The sequence below is a fragment of the Harpia harpyja genome, chromosome 14, assembly GCF_026419915.1.
Source record: "Harpia harpyja isolate bHarHar1 chromosome 14, bHarHar1 primary haplotype, whole genome shotgun sequence".
Classification (NCBI taxonomy): Eukaryota; Metazoa; Chordata; class Aves; order Accipitriformes; family Accipitridae; genus Harpia; species Harpia harpyja.
Window position 1 is genome coordinate 25,334,603 of NC_068953.1, and position 24,322 is coordinate 25,358,924.

The 24,322-nt window shown below is 38.8% G+C and overlaps 1 long non-coding RNA gene across 1 annotated transcript in view; it reads right to left on the reverse strand.

The window, feature by feature from the left end:
- Positions 1-23,449, reverse strand: part of LOC128150998 (uncharacterized) — a 43,917-nt gene extending 20,468 nt beyond the window's left edge. The window contains exons 1-5 of the long non-coding RNA XR_008238256.1: positions 23,328-23,449; positions 12,577-12,665; positions 12,144-12,308; positions 9,869-9,940; positions 1,208-1,341 (exon numbers count right to left, since the gene is read on the reverse strand). This is a non-coding gene — a long non-coding RNA (uncharacterized LOC128150998). The remainder of the gene's footprint in view (positions 1-1,207; positions 1,342-9,868; positions 9,941-12,143; positions 12,309-12,576; positions 12,666-23,327) is intronic.
- Positions 23,450-24,322: the final 873 nt, after the last annotated feature.

Here is a 24,322-nt window from a genome sequence, read left to right on the forward strand (position 1 = left end):
AAAATGTAATTTGAATGTTTTAAACTAGACTAATATATTTTGACTGTATCCTTGCTGACACAGAGGACTGTAATGCAGCCAGCTGTTCATTGTTACTATGTTAAATAAAGTAGAACTCCCTTGTGATATTCTATATACTAACAAATGATGTAATGAAATTCTGGTCATGTGAAAATTCTATCATTATACCACCCAGCATCCCCATGAGCAGTCAGAGGCTAAGTCACTTGCTTGAAAAGCCCCGTTAACACATCATCCTTATGATTCAGAACTGTAATTGGTTTAACCTGACGTGCTGCTCATTTTCTGTGTCCTGCATGCTCCAGTAGTACAAGTACACTTTTCTTTTCTCTGTATTGGTGAAAAGGTGTACAAGACAAAGACTGAAGACTTTGCTCTGTTAACATGATATATACATCTGTACACACACGATGTGAAGAGCTGATTACAAGAAACATGATCTGCAAGTGACAGGTGGGACTGCTCAGGTAGGCAAAGGTAGAGAAAGAGGGAGAGAAAGCCAGGCATAGAGAGAAGGAAGGTGTATCCTCCAAAAGAACTTAGTGAAGCCAATTTAACAAGTTTCTTCTCTCTTCCTTCCTTCCCCCATCCCCACCTGTGTGTGGTCCCCACTACACTTGAGGAAGCAGGAAAGGAGATAAGAGCAAGCACTGTTTTTACCAGGGGAATTTTCAGGCAAGAGAAACCAAATCAAAAATAGCAAACTAAATTTAAACTTTTAGAATTAGAGATGGGTGTCCAGTTCTTCAAAGGAAAATTTACATGTCGGGGTACCATCCAGTCAGTCACATGCTGCATAGGAGACTTGGTTGTGGAACTGAGTCCCTTAAATAAGCCTGTCAGCTATGGAAATTGGGCACTGCAATACAACTGAAGCTGAATTCAGTGAAAGATGTACAAAAAAATAGTCCTGTGAATTTTGTACTTCTATTAGATTTGCAACATTTATCTCTTTCCCTTTTTAGAGCCCATACAACACGCTATTGGTGGAGAGCAGATGCTGTCTGGGAAGTGGTAAGGCAGAAAGGAGAGAAGTTCTGGTTAGTAGGGTACCTGGGGAGAAAAGGACTGAGAGCAGCCATTCCCAGTAAATGGTGGGGCTTCCAGGGCAATCCGGTGTGATGCTGGGCTTTTTGGGCTTTCAGAATAGGACCTCTAGAGCAAGAATGTGAGCATTGCACCATACCTGACTGTAGGATGTTAGTCTCTTTTATCAGAAACTGAGTTATTGGGAGATCCCTAACTCTTCCACTGCATGACCATAGTTCAGCACCGCTAGCAACAGTGAGGGCTGATTTCTCTGGTGGGAGAGTTTGTGTCCTGTTGAAATGAAAGGCATCAATTAGCTGAAGCATTTGCAGAAACTGAAGTTAGGAGAAATCCTAAGAATGCATGAGGACAGCAAAGCTTCGTGCTCCACAAGGCAGAACTGTTTGGGAGTTACCCCCATTTGCCTGAACAAGGCAGTAGGATTGTGCTGCCCAGAGCATGGCCACACAGACATATCAGCACATGGCAATTAGTCTTATGCAAAGCAGCACTGACACAGCTGTATTGCTTCTGGCTCTGGAGAAAGCTTGCGTGTAGCCGGGGCAGGTATCTCTACTATGAAATGCAGACATACCCCACGAGCCACTATAAACATGTTAAAGCAGCCTAGACACATCTCAGTGAACTGAGATGATGTTTCTTTCCATGATTCACAAAAAACAGGCAGAAACAGTAAGTCTGCAAACACCAGTCCCATGTAAGGTTTGCCCAATTAAGGCTTTCAGACGAGGGATAAACTCTCATCTGAGCTTGAGCCTTGCTATGCTGCAGTTTTGTCTAGATGCTTATCTGTTCTCTCCTAGAGGATTCACCACAAAAAATACCAGTGGCCTTTCACTAGCAACGATGGGGAGGAGGCATATGGCATTTCCCAAGTGTGTTCATATCACATGCCTTTTACATGTTTACATTTCTTGACCATGGCCTGAGCTCAACCTCAGGCTAACCTTGAACCTTGCAAACTAAATACAACCCTGCTAGTGCAACTGAAATTGGTGGGAGAGCCAGAAAACACAGAAAAAGCTCAATCTACAGTGTCTTAAGGAAAGAAAGAAAAAATTACTCCTCAAATTCTTTGCTGTTAGAGCTACCCTTCTTGCTACACTGACAACATTTTATTTTGGAAATGGCAGTGAAGTATGTTTACCACCACATATCATGAAGCTGAATGCAAAAATTTTACAGTTTTATCGCCCAGATAACATACAGGGTACTGACACCTTAAGGACAGAGACAGACTGCTGACTCACAAACCCTTGCTTCCAGCTGAGCAACAGCCTTGGGGAACTATGGAGCAGAAAAGCCATTATACGGATCTGCTTCTACTCCATAAACTGCCTGGAGAAAATGAATAGATATCCCCTTCCTGTACCCCGGATGGCGTCTGCTGTGAGCAGTGCTAAAGCTGTCGAACTCCCACAGAGCCACGTCTATGCTCGAGCTCCCAGGAGAGCTGCTGACCCAATTGTAGCACCTGGGGGAATATTGTGTTAAAATTCCCACAAGCAGATATATGACTGTGAAGCTGCAGGCTGTGATCCAGGATCTGAGCCTTCATGATGCAGTTTTATTTCTGCAAGATAATTAGCAGTGTAAATGAATTGGCAAGAACAATTTTGCATGAAAGACCAATAAAACAATTCTTAATTCTTAACATGGCTTCTAAGATTGTTTAATCATAAAATACATGTTCTATATAAGCTTTATTTTATTTTTTAATTCACTTCATTTTTAAACAAAGAGAACTCCCCTCCTCACTCCCCCTGGAAGACAGATAACATTTTATGAAGTATTTTGGCAGAAGACACAGATTATTGTATTTATTAGTGACATCGTGATGGATTAAAGTAAAAGGGAAAAAAATTAAATCTATTAGAAAGAGGTCAAATTCCAGCCATTTCTCTGGAGTAATGTTCAGTTTTGAAGTAATTTTTCAAAAGAGGTTTTACATTTACAAAATCTAATGAAGTTAATTTGAAACTGAATGAGCTAATCATTGGTTTGATACCCTGGACACTGCAAATGTATTGCTTCCCTTGGTGTGATAATTTTATTTATCATCTTTCTTCTGCTACTCTGTCAAAAGAATCATTTTAATTTCAGACAGAGGCTCTGCCTTCCATACTTGTGAAAGCTTGTGCTGTTCCATTGTCTTAACACTGGAAAAAAACATCTCTGGAAAGATCACAACAATCTAAGTTGGTAAGGGTGGAAACTAGGATGCTGCCTGCTGAGCACTAACCATTCAGGACTGCTACGCTTAGGCTGGGAGTCTTTCCAGAGAATTGGGTGTGAATTCTACCTCACCTAAGTTTTTGGTTGTTTTTTTGGTTTTTTTTACTTTGTTTTTTTCAGTGGCCTTTCTGGCATCATTTATAGAACAACTCCCAGGAGATGCTGAGTTTAAATATTTCAAAAATTTGCAAGCTTCACCCCGTGGCTTTGAAGCACATATAAATTCTACAAGGTGGAAAAAGTGAAAATAATGGCTTGTCTTCCACCTCTAGGCCACATGCTACCTTGTAAGAATTGTTCAATGGCATACTTGGCTGGTGCTTACAGTTTCAATACATTTCCTATCTTAGAGATGTTAACATCCAAACTCCTCTCCTGTCTAGCCCTACACAGCTCTGGCAGAGCTGAAAAAGAGAGTGAAAATTGAGAGGGGCAGCAGCCCTAACATAGATGTTTACTATTCAATTAATTAACTCTGTCTTGGTGTTAATCACTTGCACATTCAACTCAAGAGAGCAGAAACATACAGGAGGATGACAATATAACAGAAAAAAATTAACACCACCACAAAAATCTATTTCAATATTAACTGGGAGGGAAAAAAAGGAAAATTTCAATCCAAACCTCATGTCCTCTGCCCACAACTCAAAACTGACAAAAATACCCTGCAATATTGCTGGTTTCACTCTTTGCACTGAAAACCAATACATACATAGACATTACCGTAAAGCAAGTCCTGTGAAGACCCAGGGTAAATAGTCCTCCTACCCTCCACTCGTTTCACACAGTTCAGTGTATGTTCCTTATCACAAAGCTTCACCACTACACAATTTCCCCCTTTTCCCATTCCTGCCCAACACACAGGGCCCTGTGACTGCTCATGAATTAGCCAGCAACCCCTTCCACCCACCTCTTTTCAGAGGTCTGGTGAGACGCATGGGTCTACATCGAGAAACTGCTTTACTGCCTGGACCACAGTGTTTTGAGCTGCTGCTTCTTAAACTGTGAGAAAATAGCTAATGTAATACAATGGGTACCTCCACCCTAGAGCCTGTGGTTTTCCAAAACCACAAACTGACTAAATGGCAGCCAAGTTCCCTACTTTTTTATATATATTTATACATATATGCATATATTTGTATTTATAAATTTATATGTGTATTACAGTATATTCATCCTTCTTAAATAGATAACGAATGAATCTACTGTTTACGACATACACAGAAGATGTCGGTGTAGGCTAGTTTGGATGCAGGCTACAGAACTCCAAGAAGGAGTTTTGAGAGGAAAAAACATCAGAAAAGATCTCTGTTACATAGTTAAACACACTTATGAAACTCTGCCTAACCAATGAATTTTGTGCATTGGCTTGAAACTACAGCTGCAAGCTGTACAAAGGAAATGACGACAGGATATAAAGGACTAGGGAATATCCAATATTTACTAAACAAAGATCTCAGTTTGAGTATCTGTCCAGTCATACCGTAAGTATTTGACAGAAACAGCTCTCTGTGCTTGGACAGTTCAGAGAGTCCTTGCTGTCATTTTTGCAGTGCACATGCAATAAATCACCTTGCATTAATGTACTTGCAATAGCTGAATTTTTCCTCCCCTCTCAAATTATGAACTCAAGCTAGAAAGGCTCTAGAAAGCCAAAAGGCATTGATAAATACTGGAACAAAACCTGAAACCCTGAAAGATCCATGATCATTTTGAGAAGTTCATTTTGTAATGTAGTTGTTCAAAGGAAATCTCTTCAGAGGAAGCATTTCCAAGCTCAGACCTGAACTTATGTTAAAATCACACCAACTTGCTGAAAGGGATTTTACAACTTCATCTGACTTCTGGGGTGACTAGAGAGCAGTTCAGAACATTTTTAATATTACCAGATGAGAGTTGTTCCTTTAACACAATATGTTACGTCTTCTCCTTGGGAACTGAAAAAAAGGGCTATTGTAAAATATAATTATTTATGAACTGTGTCATGGTGTTTGCCAGATGCCAGTGTGCAAGGCGCCCCATGTCTAACCAGGCTGTACAGAGCTTAGGCACTGTAGCGACAGATTGCCACCTTTTAGGAGCCTTTAGTCTGGAGAGACAACAGAGGCAAAAAGTTGGAGATTATCAGGCCCATGTTGGAGATGGCCAAAAGTGATTAAACTACTTGCCCAGCTTCAGAGAGTGAAACCTGTGGTAGAGCAGGAAACTAAGCTTAGATCTCCTGAGGCCCATGGTTGCACCCTTGATGTGCTGTGACTCACAGCTAACTCATGGTTGATTAACGATAGTTTAGATTTCAGTTATCAGAGATTACTCATCTCCTCTCCCCTTTGCATTAATTTTCTAGGATAATTTAAGTGGTCACATTTTACTGGCACTCTTGTTTGTCGAAATTAATTTTGAGGCCCAGGCACCTAAGCATCTGCAGACATCTTGGTTCACTAAAGATGTCAGAAGACATAAGATCCGATGTGTAATTCCATGCCACTCATCTGAGTCAGTCGCAAGCAAGCAGCAGTCCCAGTTCTGATAAGGTATATTTGAAAAGACCTTTGATTTGCTAGCTGTAAATTCAGGGGAACTGTGATCGCTTTGCAGTTAGTCCTTGACAAGAATAAGAGCTATAGTCTTAAAATAAATTATTTGCTAACACCTTCAAAGTAGACTCTATTGGAAGGGGGAGCCCCTGTGGTCCCACATTTATGATGGACTTGCTTCTGCCGGCAGGTTTTCTGCTCTCATTTTCTCAGGATCCTCTGTCGTCATTGCATTTCCTGAACTTTCCCATCATTGATTTACTTTTTGGTTCAGATGTGTCCCTACTTCTTTTCTCAGGTGCTGGTTATGGAGCAATTTGAACAAACTGATAAGCAAACATTTGCTGGATCAGTGTAAAAAAAAGTTTGCTTGATACCTAGCTGCTAACATGGGTGCCAGGTTGAAGAGAACCACAGAGATGAAAAAATAGTGGTAAGTCAAGCTTTTTGCACTTTTTGAAAGTCTTTGAAATGCAGCTTGTTCTCCTTTTACCTTCATAGTTCAACTAATATCAAACTCTGAAACAGGTCTGTTTTTGTTCAAGTAAAGCTTGCCTCCTGTTGAAGATTGCAATAGGTTTTATACTCCTGCACTTACCATTCAGTCCAGAACCACTATAAACTTCTCTAAGCTGGCTGCAGATTTTTTTTTTTTTCCCTATTGGGGCTGCAGGATCAAAAAGTTGTAATATTTAGTTTCCCTGCAAGTTTCTTAGTGCTGCTTATCTCTGGAAAGTGGTTTGATCTTTTCCGGGATTGATTAGAAGACAACTCAGCTGAGGAAGTAGTGTTATTTGTGCCATTAGCAGCATTGCTAATTTTCTCAAGTTGACAGCCCAAGACTAGGTGAGAATTTATTGTAGGAGGCTTTTTTTTTTTTCTTTCTTCCCAGTACCTGTGCAAGGTATAGAAAACAACAGAAATAGCTGCATAGTATCTGGGTAGCAGACCTTAACAAAGTCATTTACTTCAGGTGTGCTTGACATTGCTGTACAGGGAGCCCAATCATTATTGGTAGTTAACTTTCTCTTTTATGATCTCATTTTTCCTTGTAACCGTGAAAATGAAAGTTTTGCTCAGCCCTACCAGCTTGTTCCAAAGTCAGGGGAAACGACATGCAGTATTGAACAACACAACAACACGTCAGGAAAAATAAATGAAAGGGCTTTGTGCGTTCAGCTTGTGAAGAAATGAGATGAAACATATCCTCCATGTGCTGAATGAGCCCAGACAAAATCTGTCTAGGTACTAGACTCACATACTAGGCTCACTACAACCTGCTTGTATCATTTTTGGAGGAGTGAACAGTCTGGTTTTTGGCAGACGCTCAACCATGCTACACACTCTGAAAAATACTCCCTTTTCTCAGAATAAAATTATTCTTAGCTAGATAAGACAGAGTGGAAGTTACTTGGTAGAGTCTTCTGGAATAGCAAAGCACATTGGCTGTGATTTTATACCACACTAATATTTTTTTCTTAGGTTCTAACTCCTCTTGAATCAGAACTAAATGAACAAACCCCAATAAAAGGAGAATTCAGAAAATCAAGTGCCTGTTCCAGGTGACCTCATATGTTGGAGAGCAAGTTCTGGGTGACTGTGGGTTACTGGAAGTCTGTTCTGGGTGGAAGTATATGTGATTTTTTTTCCAGGGCTAGGATGCCTCTAGCTTATATTAAGATGATTTCAGGTAAATACATATTATTTAAGCCTTAAAATTTCAGTTCACAGAAACTTCAGATTGTTACTTTCTAATTAAAAAAAACCCAACAAAACCAAACAACAACAAAAATCTAAACAACCCGCCTCCAAAACATCAACAAAACCCCAAACAACAAGAACTTCATGTTATTCCAGGGATGATTATCCATATGTAAAATGTGCATTTTTCTGTCTCTGACCTACCCACGTTCCTGTGAATTTAATTTACTATCAAACCACTGTCAAATGGGAGAGAGCATTTTCTGTAAACAGCAGTCTGTAAGTCTCATTTTAAACACTGAAAATATCACAGTGTCCGGTTTAAGTACAGCAAATTGAGCATGAAGAAGAAACTTCCAGGATAAGCTTTATGTGAAGAGCCTCACAGCCTCCTTGGGGGGAAAAAAGCAGTCTAAAGAAGGTAACCTTTTTTTTTTTTTTAAACGTGCAGGTGACAATTCTTGAGTTTTCATTCACAACTTCTCAAATATTAAAGTACATTAATGACAGTAAAACTGCTTATTCCATGGCTACATTCAAAGTACTAGCAAGACACTTTATTCATTGCAATAACTGAAAGCACCACCCATTCTCACTGTATCTTTCAGGCCACAATCACTGTGTCAGATGTGTTTTTACTAACGAGACTGTGGAACTGGTAAGCAGAGAGCTTTCCCACCCTTCCCTTCTCCCAAGCATCCGACAAGCCACACTTTCGGAGTGGCCACACCCTGCTTGTTATTGTTGAATTCAAATATTAAACGTGGGTTCTTTTATATTTTTCTTAGCCTTTCACCTTTATTTAAAATAGAGTGCATTCAAGGGACATCTGTGTTACTGGCAACAACATCACATGAAGGAGCTTTCTATAAATAACATCACTATTAAATAAACGGCTGGAGCGTAGCACTTACTAGCGCGATGAAGTCAGTATTGTATTATTTATTCTTGGTAGATCTGACTGTTAGTGAAGTAAAGTATACATTTATTTTCATTTTGAAACAATATGTTTAAGGTGCAAATAAAATTGAAAAGCAAGATTCAGAAGATGCATTACCAAAATTGCTAAATTTCCTAGGTGACACTGGCAAAATGACTAACATCCAAATTCAAAAAGTGGCTCTTGAATTTTTGCACTTATGTGTTTTAAAGGTCATTTTTGAAAGTGTGGTTTCTATCTCTCTTATCTCTGTGTTTTTCAGCTGTAAAATGGGGTTAATAACACTTAACTAGTTCACAAAAGTATTATGATGGTTAAAACATTCATGTGAGTAAAGTACATTAAGTTTCTCTGACTGAATGAGTCATGACAATACAGAAACTATTTCAACTTGAAATGTTTGGCATGTGAAGGAGCAAGGTAAATACTAGTTCATTTTCTTCTGTTTTCACAACTGAAAAAAATGTGAACTCTATAAAACAGAGGCCAGACTTTCAAAGAGCTACAGAAAATCTGTTCAAGTATACATTCACAGAATAATATAGACATACCCCAAACCAGTCCTAAATTGGCTTGCTGAGGGTTGGTCAAGGTCTAGCCAAAACTGTTATTCGCTGTGGAAATTCAATAAATTAGCCTGACAAACTCCTTACTCCATCTATAAACTATTACTCTTAAATAAGCTAACTAGGTAAACCTGGCTTGAATGTTTATGCTCTGAAGAAATGACGGTGGTGAAGACAATTTAATTTAAGCAAATAACATGATAAAAATTAGGTCTGTCTGAGAGAAACAGGGACAAGAAAAAAGAACATAAAAAGACATAGGAAGTGGTAACAGACATGATTTCACCACGAGGGCCCAGTAGCAGCAAACAGATTATGGAAGAAAACTTATAGACTTGATTAGAATAATATAGTGTTTTCCTATTCCCAAACATCCCGTGGAATATAATGAACATGTTAAAAGAAAATTTTGTCTTTTTTTTTTTTTTTTTGCCATTTCATGAGGGAGCTAAAAGAGCTGCGTAAGCCACATGTTAGCTAACATTAAGTACACAGATTTCCCAAGCATAATGTCTACAGTCTACATTAGATTTCTATTTAATGCTAGAGGTTTAAAATGTATATGACATTTCTTTAAGGGAGAAACCAACTGAGCTGAAAGTGAAGATCATTTTGTTAAAAGATTTGTATGTATCAATGAACAGACCTTGGAAATACACATACTCAAGTACAGATGCCTGCCTGAAAACTGGACCCATGATTCCAGGTAAATTACATACTCCAGAAAGAAAGCTATGTGGTTTCTGAAGAATACATGGCTAATAACGGTATCTAAGTCTTATGCTCCAAGCTTTTCAAAGTAGGCCCAAAATACTTACCAGTTTTCTCACTTTCTTCTCTGCAAAACACTCAAACAACATTTCTCTTAGAAGAAATTCTCATAGAAAAGCCTAAGAAAGAGGAATCAGGAATGAATAGAGAACAAAACAAGAAATATCTTTTTGCCACCATATAAATACACGACTCATCCACACCCTAAATAATATGTGCAGGTCTGGTCCCCTCATCTTAAGAAAGATATGTTAGAACTGGCAAATATTCTAAGAAAGGTGACAAGGATGATTAAAGATTTGTAAGAGCTTTCACATAGAAAATTACTAGGCTGATTGGGAATCTTCAGAATGGATAAAGAGGAGAAGGCTGCAAAATAATTAAGGACATAAAGGAGTTAGATAAAGAATGACTGTTTGCGGTCTCTTTCAACACAAGAACCAGGCATAAACAAACAAAGATACAAAGAGCCAGGTTCAAAAGTGTAGGTTTTCTTCATGCAACAGGCAGTAATGAAACTCATTTTTAAAGGACATCATGGATGCAAGAAATTTATGTGAGTTTGTGACAAGTATGAACAAGTACCTGGAAAATAAATCCTTTAGGGTTCCTCTACAGACAAACCACCATGGGTTCAGGAAATCCCCTGAACTAAAAATAGCTGAAACACAGGAGAGTACATGGCAGAAGTATCATATATTCTTGCTCTGTTCTTGTTCTTCCCTGATACTTTTTTTTCAACAGGTCCCTGTTGCTGACACTGGACACACTGATGTTCAGTGATATAGCTCCTGAAGTAATAATGTTCTCAACATTCCTGGATTTTCTCCAGCTACTTGAACTCTTCATGCAATTTATTGTCTACCCCATTGGCCACAATCTTCTTGTTTCTGCCATCCTTGCCATCCTTCTGCCTGATGAGGCACAAACTAGGGATCCTGTGCTGCTGCGAGTTCTGCCTACTGGTGAAAATATGCTCCTCCTTATCTTCTATCAGCTCCCCTGCTCTCTTGGTAAGGTCAATCTTTTTTCCTTAGTACCATATGTGTCTAACATTGGCTCACTACCTTGGATGGCAAAATGATTTTATGCCAGCTTTTGATATTGCTGTTTTGTACATCCCGGAATCATGACAGATTTGTCTGTAATGCTCCACTCCTGGAGACAGGAAGTTGGACTAGATAGACACATGGGCTGTAAGGCCATTCTTACTTTCTAAGAAAACTAAATCATGTGTCACTTTACCCTCCAAAATTGCAAACACAAAAATGCTGTATTAGCACAAGTTCATTAATGAATGGATTCTAAATCAAGAATTAAGATTATAGTTGTATCAGTCAGTTAATGACTGATATTTGGTACATTTTTCCTGTATCTATTGTGGAGACATGAAATTAGATCTTCATGGGTCAAGTATATTCCAAAGGAACCTTTTCTTCTGGGCCACTCACTGGGAATAATGCCACACATCATTAAGTGGAAGTAATATTTGTATTATTTTGCAGGACTGATTGACTGTGCTCTTCCATATCTTTTATTGAGGTGCAGCATTAAAATAGTGACTGCTGAAATCAATAAGGTTGGAGGAATACAATCGCCAAGTAAAACAAACAGAATTAAATGTAAATTTCCACCATAGAGCTCCCATGTGTTGGTGTATGAGCCTTAGGAAAGGAGTAGGCAGGTTAGGTCTAAGAGACACTTGTTTTCTTTGGCCAGTAAACAGCTAATAATTTTTTAACTTGGCTTTTGTTTCAGATATCATATTCTATATGACTGCCCTTTTGTTTCCCTCTTTTAAGTCTTTTGAGTTTCATTAATATGCAACAAGGTCTTTTAATTCAATATCATTTTTTTGCTTAGAATAAGAAGGCAATCTACTGTGTAGTATATTAAAGGGAAGCCAAATATTTCTGGTGACAGCTCAACACCTAAGGGTTCAAATCCACCCTACACTAATGCTGGTTATCCTATCCTGTCTCCCTCAAGCCATATGGATTTTTGATTACAGTGCAACCACAGACTTGCATAATAAATCAGTCACTACAGTAAAACAGCAGTAATGACACATTCAGAAGTGTAACTTGTGGCATACAGCCATCAGTTAGGGGTCTATGGGGAGCTGCAGTATCTCAGGGAGGGAGGGTGGAGCAGACACCATCTCTTCCAGAACAGCCTCACAAGACTGAAGACAGTGAAGCTTGCACTCTCTGTTTTAAGTTAAGCTGACTGACTGTCAACTTGTTAACTGGCATGACTGCAAAAACTGATTTAGAGGTACTCAGCAAAATGACTGTTCAGGAGAAAACTTTCATGATTTACCTCAGGCTGAGAGTACAAGCTCCGGCTGTGATAGACTCTTGCAAACTCCTCCAAGGTGCTGGACTGTGGTGAGAAGCTGGTTCTCCTTACCCTCTCCCAGAGCTGTACATTTTCCAGCATGACAGTCTTCTGAGGGGTTTCACTGGGAGAAGTCTCCAGTGCCAGCTATGAAAAGAAGGTGCCAATCGTTTCACAGTTTACCTTTCTAATGACAATTACCCTTTGATTCTTTTAAGCCCCTGGTTTGCTGATTCCTGGCACCCATACAGTTTCAGGTGGGAGGCAGGCCACTGCCCTAACAACAGCACCGCTCACCTGGGACATCATTTGTCCAGACCTGCAGTATTTTTTTCCAAATTTCATTTCTAATAACCACCCACTAAACAAAAATCAATACCTCCACACAAAAATACCCAATACATTTGTATAATACCTTTACCACTCCATCCAGGTTCCATATGGTATTCCAATGACTGGTCTGAATTTGTAGGCTACTACGTAATAGCTTTGCACCTACCACACCTATAAAAAAGAGTAACATGGCTGTAACTAAGCATGTCATATAAGCAGATTGATTAATTCAGACAAAGCAATGCGGATGTCTAAAATGCAACACAAACACCGTATTTCATTTACAGTTACGTGCCTGTTCTAAAGGCAGATGCTGAAATACCTCAGATATGTCATAGCTAAATATGCTAACACTACTGGACTGTTGCATAATAGGTCAAGAGATGCCACAACATTTCTTGAGACACATCATTAAGTGGTAAGATTTTAGTCAATCATATCACATGGGAAGAAATATGAATATGCAGAACACTTTAAAAAAAATCAGCATTGCAATTGTAGGAGAAATCTACTAAGTTACACATTTAACAAATGGAGAGCTGTCATGATTTACAAGTGCACAGCAGAAACCAAGATATTTAAGAGTTAAAAGAGCAGTTCAAACATCTCAAACTATATTTAGTGTTCATAAAGCTTGCTACAGTTCATGGACCTGTTTCTTCCATCAGTTAAATTCATATTACTTTCAAAGAATGACTCCCTTTTCTTAGTTTTAATAACCCTGGTTTTCTGCTAACTGAACTTCCACTGAAACAGAACAGTCTCTAAAAAGTAGACTGGCACAGATACTTATTTGCATTAAAATTTTCATTTTCCCACTTTGCTTCCTTACACACAGGCTTCTCTTGATTCATTTTTTATTTCACTCTTACTTGGCTCTGTCTGCGTTTTCATTGATTTTTTCTTTTTCCTTTTTTTGCCATCTCTCTGAAACATAATGAAAACATGCTGCATTAAAGCAGACTTGGAAATAGCATAACAGGATTGCTCATCTCAAATATAAACACATACCTTTTTCTACAGCTATTTGATGCCTTCTCCTTTCTAAAAAAAAAAAAAAAAAAATTCCTTTAAAAAACCAAGCATACACATAGAAATAGAGTACTTAAGAGTGGCTGTCACTGTGGTCCAGTACCTTTATTTTAAATTGTAATGTCTGACAACTTTACTGCAGAATTAACTATGTATATACAGAATGTTCATTTATGTGTTTGTTTATTTAATCATACGCATACAAACACACACATACGTATTAGGAGCTACCTGTTAACTGAATATAGCTGCTGCTACAATCCTGTGCCAACAAAAATTATTGCTAAAAAATTAAGTTGACAAGCTCAGAGTCTTCACACGGGTTTCTTTAACAAAAAATACAGATGCTTGCAACAAGCTCTTCAGACCAAGTGCATCCTGATGGTAGAAATTACATTTTCAATGCACTATTCAGGAAGTTGACTGCACAACTTGCATTCATAAAGCACAGTATTAGAAAGAACTTTTTAATAGCATTTCGAGTGTTTATAACTTAATGAAAACCAGCCTTTGTTGTGGAGCAAGAACAAAATATTACATTCTACATATATTCATATTTCTTGATTAAAGATAACAAAGTCAGGTTAACATTTGACTATTGTCCTTTTACAATGGTCAGAAGTTTATATCTGAATTTAAGTGAGGTTGCCCAGCCTCTTAGAGATCTGATTCCATACAGGAAAGACAGATGTTGCAAAACGAATCAAGTGATTGCTCTTGACAGAGCAGTCAGGTTGGAATACCAGACAAAAATGCAGCAGGAGAACTTTGGCTTCAACAGCAGTCTCAGATCATTCTAGCTGCAATTACTCTTAGCATCAGAAGAAAAGTACACCAATGGCAATATTATGGTTGGGGCAAATTTATTTAACCTACCAAGTCTGCATTTGACACTCAGTGTTCTAGTAGACAGCATTTCATTAATCACGTTTATCTGACACCATTGTTGAAGATTCTCAGATGATATCTATTACCAATGCATAAAGTACATTTTACTTTATGGCTCACTACAACTTGGAAAAGAGCAAACTGTCTTTGCTGATGTTATACAGCTATTTCTGCAGTCTAACTTTTGGACAAACCCCCAAAATTTCACAGCACTGAATCCTAATATACTTACAATCAAGTACTAGCTCATCTTGGAACTACTGAAAAACATTATTTCAAATAAAGGCACACACAGCTCAGCTAATGTTTGTCAGTCTATCAAAAATGAACCAAAAAGAATTCTCTGAAGAATGACAAAACATTAACAATAGTTTGAATATTGAACATCAGCAACATCTGGTTTTGCTCCCTCTTCTGTTTCTACCACAAGAAAAGGCAAAACCACGCTACCATAACTGCAAAGACTGTTTTCTCTCCCATCTAAATCCAACTCTGGCAGAAGGTGAATGGGGTTTTTGGACTGTGTCAAAGAGGTGAGTAGGGAGGAAGTAAAAATAGCCCCTCTGCCTCATTCACTGAACTTGCTATAGGAATGGACAAGAGCCACTTCTTCTTAAACAGGGTGATCCCCTCAAAAAAATCTGGCATCTAGTAGCTAATCTGCAAGCAGCCAAGTTAAACACCTGTATGCCAGACAAAACCAGCTGTCTATGTGTCTCTGCCAACCCATCTGCTCAATACACCTCCTACTAGCGGGTTGAGATCTTACGGTAAATACACAGTTCAAATACAAGGTTGGTTTTTTTTCCTGTTCTCTAATCTTCCTTAGGACCTCAATTTTCAAAGCACCCATCGATTAACTACAATGATACTACTACCTTTATTATCACCAGCAGCTGGACATCAGCTCAATCTTACTTGGCTACTGTAGAGATATAAGTAACACACACTAAATGAGTTACCATTAAACTGCTGTCACCTTCATCACCCATAGACACACAAACACTGTGTTGCTCAAACTTTTGCCAAAAGAATTGGAAATTTAGGATAAGATGATGTTTTCAAAAATTTAATCTTTCAAAGGATTCAAGAGGGGATTCTATAAGGGACTTAATAGAAAGTTCTTTTGGCTGTGTCCAGCATTAAGTCAAACAGTACCTCATGAAATGAAAATAAAACTAGGTTAGCTACTATTGTAGCATACATATATTTCAGAAAGGATTGTATAGCTGCTGGACTTCAGGAAGGAAAAGGAAAACGAAAATGTATTGAAGTTGCCTCTCATTTCATCTATAGCAGCTCCACAGTTATACATGCAGCTGTTACTAATGGTATCAGAAGCTGAATTTGTACCTAGGGGAGAAATGCCACCCCATGCTCCCTTCTCAGCACAGAGATTTTCAAATCCATCCTCACAAAATGAACTTTTTCCAGTTAATAACAAGAAATAGGTGTCTTTATTGCTCTACATTAGTGTAACAGCAGCTGCAGAGAACCCCCGGTGAAGTCCCACCGAAACAAACCTTGTGAGAAGTCTCTGTTATCAGGCCTGAACATGGCCCACCATTTGTTCTAAACACGAAATAGCATTTATTTTCACCTCCTTGCCTAAGGTCCCACTTTCTCCTTAGTTCCCAGGTTAGTTTCTCCATCTGTTTTGGGAAGTATGTCAACATTTGTCTGGATAAAGGGTGTAATTTAAAAAGACTATTTATAATAACTTTCATCTCTTTTACCTCTTATTCCGCTCTTTACTGTGTTACTATTTTTGAGCAGGGGTTAAATTTGTACCAAAAGACCACTGACCAATTTGCGTCTGAAGAGGAATGACTATGCATCCACCTTTGAAATGTTCTAACAGCTTTGCGCTCTCTTTGCTGGGTGCAGGGAAGCTTCTCTCCACAGTGAACTCTTCGTTTACTATTTCTTCAAATAGACTATCTGTCTATTTTCAAACTGGTAAAGCTTAACTAGTGCTACACAGGATGTGCCTGTCCAGGGAAGCTAATACAAACCAGCAGGACGCTTTCGGCGTTGTGTACATTCCCTTTATATGATGTCACTCTTACTGCTGGCTGGGGGGTACAATGCATTTATATGATTTACTTTTCTAAAAAATATAGGCAAAGTACAGAAACTAGTTAAAAATTGTTAATTTCAGTATATTTCAACCTATTTTCTGGTGCAAAATACATTAGAAAAGGTAAGGTAGAACTACATCCTCACTCCTAGCTAGGAAATGTTTGCTGTAAAGTTTGTGGCTCTCCATGAACTGCAATTTAAATATTAAATTCTACCTTTAATTTTAAATAAACTGATGCCAAAAAGATTTTGGAAGTGCATCATTGTATGACTTAATTCTACAGTACCTTTGTAAGTATGCACATATCATTTGGTTTCAGTGTAAGGTCTGTTAAGTAAGATAGTGTTTTTCTTTGGATGGGATAATCTGGAATAATAACCTTATTATCAGGAATTTATTGCAGTCGACTCTTCTACTGATATGGATTCACATGTCTTTCAGCCTTCCTGATTCAGTTTCTCCAAATAAATGATGGCATGTGGGGAAGGAACACTCACATTTTTCTGAAGGAAGAATTGATATAGTATTTTGAAGTTTTACATGTATTATTTCATCATTGCATCTTCTTCGCAAAGAATGGGATGCATGTCCCATGGATGTGCACCATCTTTCAGAACTATTAGGAGACACTGGATCTTTCCAGAGCAGAGGAGGAGGAGGAAGGACATTACAATTGCTGGTATAGCTTTTCTTTATAGAATCACTCATGCAAAGTGAACAACGATCCACTGAGCTCAGTATTAGGCAGAAAACTATAGATAAAAGATTGGGGAATTGAGGTTCTTATCCACAGAGCTGGTTTTTTGGATGTTCTGGGGTTTTGTTTGTTGTTTGGGTTTTTTGGGGGGGGACGGGGACAGTGTCATCTTCATCTTAGAGCTTGGATTCATGAAAGCTGGTGCCTTATTTTGGAACAGTTGCACTATTTCTTACTCTGGCTTCTCCTCTCTCCAAAATCACCCTGCTAAAAAGGGTCACCTCAGGTCCTGGAAGAAATGATGCTGAATGGCTATTTACAACCAACCATGCTCAGAAAAAAGTGGTATCCATTTCATGTTCAGTCTGGCTCTAAATGCTAATGGTTCAGCAGCTGTACCACACATCAACAAGGAAGGACAGCAGCCATTCCAATGTGAGCTGTGCCCCTCATACTAAAATCTGTGCTGACTTTTATATTCCTTTTATGGATATCTAATGCTGGATATATAATCCTTTCTTTTCTTCCTCTTATTGTTGCTATTTTTTATTAAAAATATTTGCAGTTAAAAACATACTAATACATTTTATAGGAAATTATTTATGTTAGTGGTATAGAACTGCATTCTTGATCTCATTGATCTCATTAAACTTGAACTGGCAGAACTCTTGAGTAAGGTACTTTTGGCAAGTTCTGTTATCTTTAACTACCTCCGAACCAGGGGTAAAAACCAAATTATTTTCAATTTGGACTCAAAAGCAAAACTATAGTCTTGAATTCGAATCCAGAGATGTGATTCTAACCTCCTCTCATCCATCATCAAAAATGTGGGATGGAATGGTTCTGAGTAGGAAGATACATCTCAAGTTCCTTTCTATTTTTAAGTAATGTTCACACTATTTGCTACTGTCAGAGTGGCAAGAACTGAAACAGAATATCCACATCAAGGTCAGAGTTCACCCCTCTAACTACTGATTTGTGTGAAGGAACGTGAAGAATTTAATACAGGCTGCAAATTTTTCCATTTCCCTTAATTATTTTCTCTGTGTCAGATACAGTTCTTTGGTGGGTGTTTGTTTTTGCAACCATAGTGATGAGATATATTTGCTGGCTGCAGTCAAAATAATTCCAAACAGTTATCTACTGGCATCATTTTTTATTCAGCAAATCCAGACATTTGCCTGCTTTAGACCCAAAGGGTAGGAATTTGGAGACTATACTCCCAAAATAGCTCTTAAATTATTTTTCTAAATCAGACCAATAGTGGGGTTTTTTTGATACATTCCCACAAAAAATCAAGATTGCTCCTCACACCAACACAGAACTGCATCCATTCAAAATTTTCTTATTATTCCATTCTCAAGAAAAAAAAAAAAAGATGATCTCATTTAAATAATAAATATAAATATTCTTCAGAGCAACTTCCTTTATAACATGTATGCAATAAATCACTTTTCCCACAATGCTGCTCTGTTACTACTCCTCTTGGTGTGAAAAACTGTCAGTATATGATTTGACAAACTGCCGACAAAACCAACATGATTTTAGAGCCATATAGGAACCAAACACTCACTGGGAGATCATAGTTATCTGGCAGCAGTGTATTTAAAAGCACATGTGTATATACGTATAAATACACGTTGTCTAGTTGACTTTACTGACCTTGGATGTAAGCAATGATTTACAGATCCATACTGCTCACAGCTTTGAAGAATAGAGTTTACCCCCCTGTGATTAGATTGGAGGCTCTGATTATAATTTTTGTTGGAGTTATGAGTGACAATGGGACAGTAACTTTTTCAGCTGCTGAAGTCAAAATCCATCAAGGACTGTGAATCATAGCCCTCAGCAACTGCTGCTCACAGGAAAGTAAAAACTGAACTTTATGGCAGCTTGCTCTGCTACACCAGACTGCAGCTTCTCAGGACAGACACATTGCCTAGCTGGCCACCCCTCCCACTGGCCTGATAGCATCTAGCTAAAGACCAGGCAGAGAGCTGGAAGCAGGAATCTCTTTAGTCATGCCAGCATGAATTGGCAGAGCTTGGGATTCCAAGCACGTATTCACATGAGCAGACCTTATTCTCAGAGCTGGAATAGCCCCATTGATTCAGTGTATCCAAAGTAATTGGACTATGAAACAAAAGTAAATTCTATCCTGTTTTCTCTACATCACTTCCTATTGATACGTGGTGCTTTCAATTCTATTTTCAAAGAGAGGTGGCCATGGCTGCAATATAACTAGACTTATAGTGTAACCAGCCAGTTAATAGTGCTGGGAAGCCTGTGGATTGTGAAGAGTTGAATATGCTGGTAGGAAAGGTAGGAGGTACTTGATTTGGGGAGCCATCAGTGGTTAATATTATTTCAAGTAACTCTGGGCAAGTACGCAGCTACTCTGAACTCCAGAACTGTCACAGAGCAAGCAGTTATTTTGCTAACACTCACTGGCCACCCCCAGGAGCTGCTCTAAGGCATTATTGGAAGTAGCAGAGGACTAAAGGTTCAATATTTTTTGTCAAATTACAAAATTAGATTGATTGGTGAAAGGAAACTAAGGCATAATCTTGCTCACGTAAACTGGAATCAGCAAAATACTTTTTGTCTCTGGCACACAGTTTGAATCCCATCTGAGGACAGAGACAATTTTAGGGGCTTCAGCCTGTTCCTTGATTGACAGTTTTCCAACATATTCACTTTCCATCATGAAGAACTCATTGTCACAATGACTGTCAGGAACGCTTTGTGCAGGACCGAGTTTAATAATACAGCATTGTAGGAGCAATTTGTTTCCCTTTCATTAATGAAGATGTATAGGACATTAAGTACTAGTCACTGACTTTTCATCATTTCTGTTAGGAGAGATGGCATCTGCTGTTCCCAATTTAAGCAGCAGTTGGGATGGCTGTCAGAGCAGTTGATGTCCTCGAGGATGGGTGTTGCTAGTGAGTATTATTGTTTAAAAATAAAAATAGTTTCTAAACAAAATGTTGTGGGAGGATAAAAGTTCAGTTAAAGTTGGGCAGTGGCCAGCTGGGGTTTCATGGAGTAATTGCTAATTGTGTAAGCTCTGCCCAATGCTCTGTTTACCAAGGATGTTTTGCCCATTTTAGCTGAGGTGGGGCTCATTTCCTTAACAGACACAGAACAGAGCTGCAGTCTGCTCTGTATCCTGCTTGACAGAGCATGCTCAGATCCTTAAGCATTCGCAAAAAGTAAAAGTAACTTCCCCTCCTTCCTGCTATATAGTGGGCTCAGATAAAAGGATCAGGATGTCCCTCAGTTCAATATTTACCTTCTCTTACGTGTATATTTCAGAAACATTCAAGGTCAAGTGCAATTCAGTGCTTGCCCCAGTTAATCCTTCCTGTCAGACTTGGTTTAAATGCAGCATTCCCAGTATTCCATTTTGATCATTAGTGCATGCGAGCAGTTAAGAAACTGAATGCACAGTCCCTTCCTCGAGTTTGTTCAGTAACTCCTGCTCACAATTAATAACAGTAGAGCAACCCATGTGGTGTGCTGATACTAGCAAACCTCAGTCCTGACTGCAGTCAGAAGAAAGCTAAAATTTGTTTATTGCAAAAACTCGCTGTGGCTTACAAGCTCTACAGTGGATATGAGTGCATTCATGTAAGTGATTTACCTCTCATAAGAGCCACTAGCTGGAAAACCACAGAGTATAAAAACATTGCTCTGTTTGTTAATGAGTTCTTTTCTCCTTTGTTATAAAATTAGCCCAAGAGTGAATCAAATAAAGAAGTCTTTTAAATAACCTAAAACTTAAAGCATGTGGTATCTGATTGAAGGAATGGTTTTAGGATGCACACAATTGTCTGCCAAGAATTCAGAAACAACAGCCACAATACTTCTGCAAATCAGTGCCAGGTCAGAGGATTATAATTATCATTTTACTATGACTATTCTTCTCATGCCACATTACACTGGTAATTTCTGCTACAGTTGCAGTTAGGGCACCCACTTCTACTTTGTTATCTTGTAAAGGCCACATTCTTAGAAATTTTTCAGATATTGTGAGGTATTTATATAGTCCCATGCTAAATCAGAACACTTGAACTAGTATTCTGAACTCATTACACAGAACTGGGTAGGCACTGGATGGCCCACATGGAACCGTGTAGCTGTATTACATGTAATGGCACTGGAGTTAATTATGTCTGCAACAGCAGTCTTAGCTCTGGATTCCTCAGCCTTTGCCAAGTTACATCTAGAAGGTGGAAAACTTTGTATGACTCCGTTCGTTTAACAGGAGTATGATCCACATACCTCACCCTTAAAAACAAGGATAAAAGGATTGAGTACACCAGTCTTTCACTTTTAACAATGACACTGCACTTGAGAAGGCAACAGATACCAAATAAAGAAATTCCTTGTACCCTGTCCCAAACCTGAGTCATAGCCCTAGGGATCTCAAGGCCTCTGAATAGTATTTCCTTTGCCTGTTGTCTTTAGCTTATTAGCACACCCATCTGACTGAAGGAGACTGCTACTGATTATGTACCACCTTCAACAGTAAGACAGGGTGGGTCCTGGGGGGAAGGATGTGTGAAGTGCCATGGAACAGAAACTGTGCAGCAAAACTTTAAGCAATATTGTTCCCCAGGGTTTAGACACACTGAACTGCATACCAGTGCTTGAGAATGTGGTGCACCTGCTGAAAAGAAGGGACAGCCAATTGGGTAAAATTTGTGGAAAAGCAGAAAAAAATCTTACCTTCCAGGAAAAGCTGCTTGCTGTTGAATTGATGTTCACAGCCTTCAACATAGCCCTGGCAAGTTCTATTTACAGAAAGCGGCATATTTTGTGTTTTGGCCAGGCTCACTGCACATACTGATACTACAAGTTTTGCTTCCACTCTTTCCTATTCCTGCATGCCACACTCCCACAATTCTCTACAGCGGGGTTTGGCTGTTACATTTCGCAAGATTTCATGGACAGTGAAAACTACATGCTTATTATAAAATACTTAAGTCCAGCGCTTCTGGATCATGTTGGAATTATCGAGAATACTCATATTAGCTCCACAGCAGGCTTCTGTGATGCTGCCCAAACCCCATCTGACTTCCTGCAGATGCGCTCTGTGTTGGTTCTGAACACATAACATGAAATTATCTGGAATCTCAGCTGCAGAGTGTCCCTGCCTAATCTACTGAACATCCATAAATCCTGGACAAATGTAGAAAAGGCTCAAATTCCTCCAGCAAACAAATTTCCAGATGGAAAAAGAAGACATACATAGGGAAATCAGACCAATCAGACACTTAATTCAGAGATTCCTTGCAATCTCAGTGCTCTCTCTTATCAAGAAGGATGTGGGCACACATCCTCCCCTTTTTCTATGCCAGCCTTCTGATCCTTCAATACAGAAGTCAGTGTTTCAAAGGTATAATGTGACACACACAAAAATGCTGTTAAGCTGAAGAAAAGACCTTGCCTAATTAGCTTGGCACCTATTTAAAAAGAATGTTTACTATAAACAGGACAAACAAGAAGCACACATATCAAACCAAAGCATCCCCTGATGCTCTTCTGCTACCTTTTCCTTTCCCTTTAGCAACAGAGTATTTTCCAGTTATCTGAATTAACACTTCTATTTCCCTCGTCAACAAAAAAACCCAAATAAATAAGAGCTATATCTCATGGTGCAGTTTCAGAAGAATCTGAGCAAAACAAAAAAAGGGGAAAGATTCTGTTTCCATTCTCTCTTATGCCATTCCTCCCTTCTCTGCCATGGTCCCACCCTTGCACCAACCACGGCACTAATCAAATATTTGCATGAAACAATTTGGTTTATGAACTCAAGGAAATCTTGCCCTTTTTCATGCTAGGTGAACAGGTTGAAGTGGTTCACAGAGGAGTCTATCAAGGGCTAGACCAGACACAGAGTAAGCACTGGGTGTGGTTAGCTGGGTGCAAAGGAACAAGATTATGCTTTCAGCTGTGGTAGACTACTAGATCAGTTCACCTTGCCTCATGGAACCACAAGCTTAGAGGTTTACCTCTAACTAGCCATGTGGATAATCCACTCAACCCAGTGTCTTTACAGGGACTATGGGGAAAGAATGTGCTTGGCCAACAGGATCGGACTGCTGTATGGGCCCAGAGAATTTACCAGCAATTCAGAACTCCCTTCTCTGCCACTGAAGGAGAACATCATCTTGATAGCACCTCTTGTCCAGATACTGAGACATGGCTGCATTTACATTCCAAACATCAGGGAGACTGCTCCTTTGGTAAATACCTAAAAGGAGATGGAGAAAGAAGGAAGGAACCAAATAAGAAACTAAGTGCATCTACTTTTCCCTGCTTGCTTTCTCTTTTTGTTCATCTTTAATTTACATTTCAGCATTGTAGGTGGCAACAATGAAACAAATTTACTTCAAATAAATTGTAAAAGGATTACTTCAGCTTTTCAATTCTCAATAGCAAGAACAAAACAAAAAATAGCCCTATTTAGTAAAACAGGGCCAGTTTAGAGTAATACATTGCTGAACAGCTATTCTCTGGTTCTCCCACTTCATTCAGCTGTCTCTCCCCAAAACAGGCAATAACTAAAATACACAGAGATGGCCATAGAAAAACTATTCCTATTTCATGATCTTTGGGGGTGAATAATAGCTGAAATTATAAAATTAAAAACCAGGAAATAGATGTTCTCCTGACATCTGGGTGAATCAGCGCACACCCAAGAACACCACAGCACATAATCTCCACACTATACTGGTTTTGCTGATCTTTCATGTTTGTTTCACTCTATACCATACACGAGGCACACAACCCGTAGGAATTCCACTGAGCCATTTTCAGATAAAGTCATGTTAATGTGTAGTATATAACATTGCGGAAGGACTCATTTCCAAACAAATGTGCCTTTTAAAAGTATTAAGGAGCACAGCATCCCAGAAAAGAGAGTAATTTCTTTTGTATGCTAACAAAATCTCACTTAATTGTGTTTGAGGTGTTTTGGTTTTTTTTTTAACATAGACTCACATTTACCTCAGGAAATCCTTTCAGGTGTCAGAAATTCATGTATTTTAGTTAAATGGAAAGCAAAACTGTCTCCCCAAACTTTATTGAAATCAAAATATATGGAAATAGAAGATTACC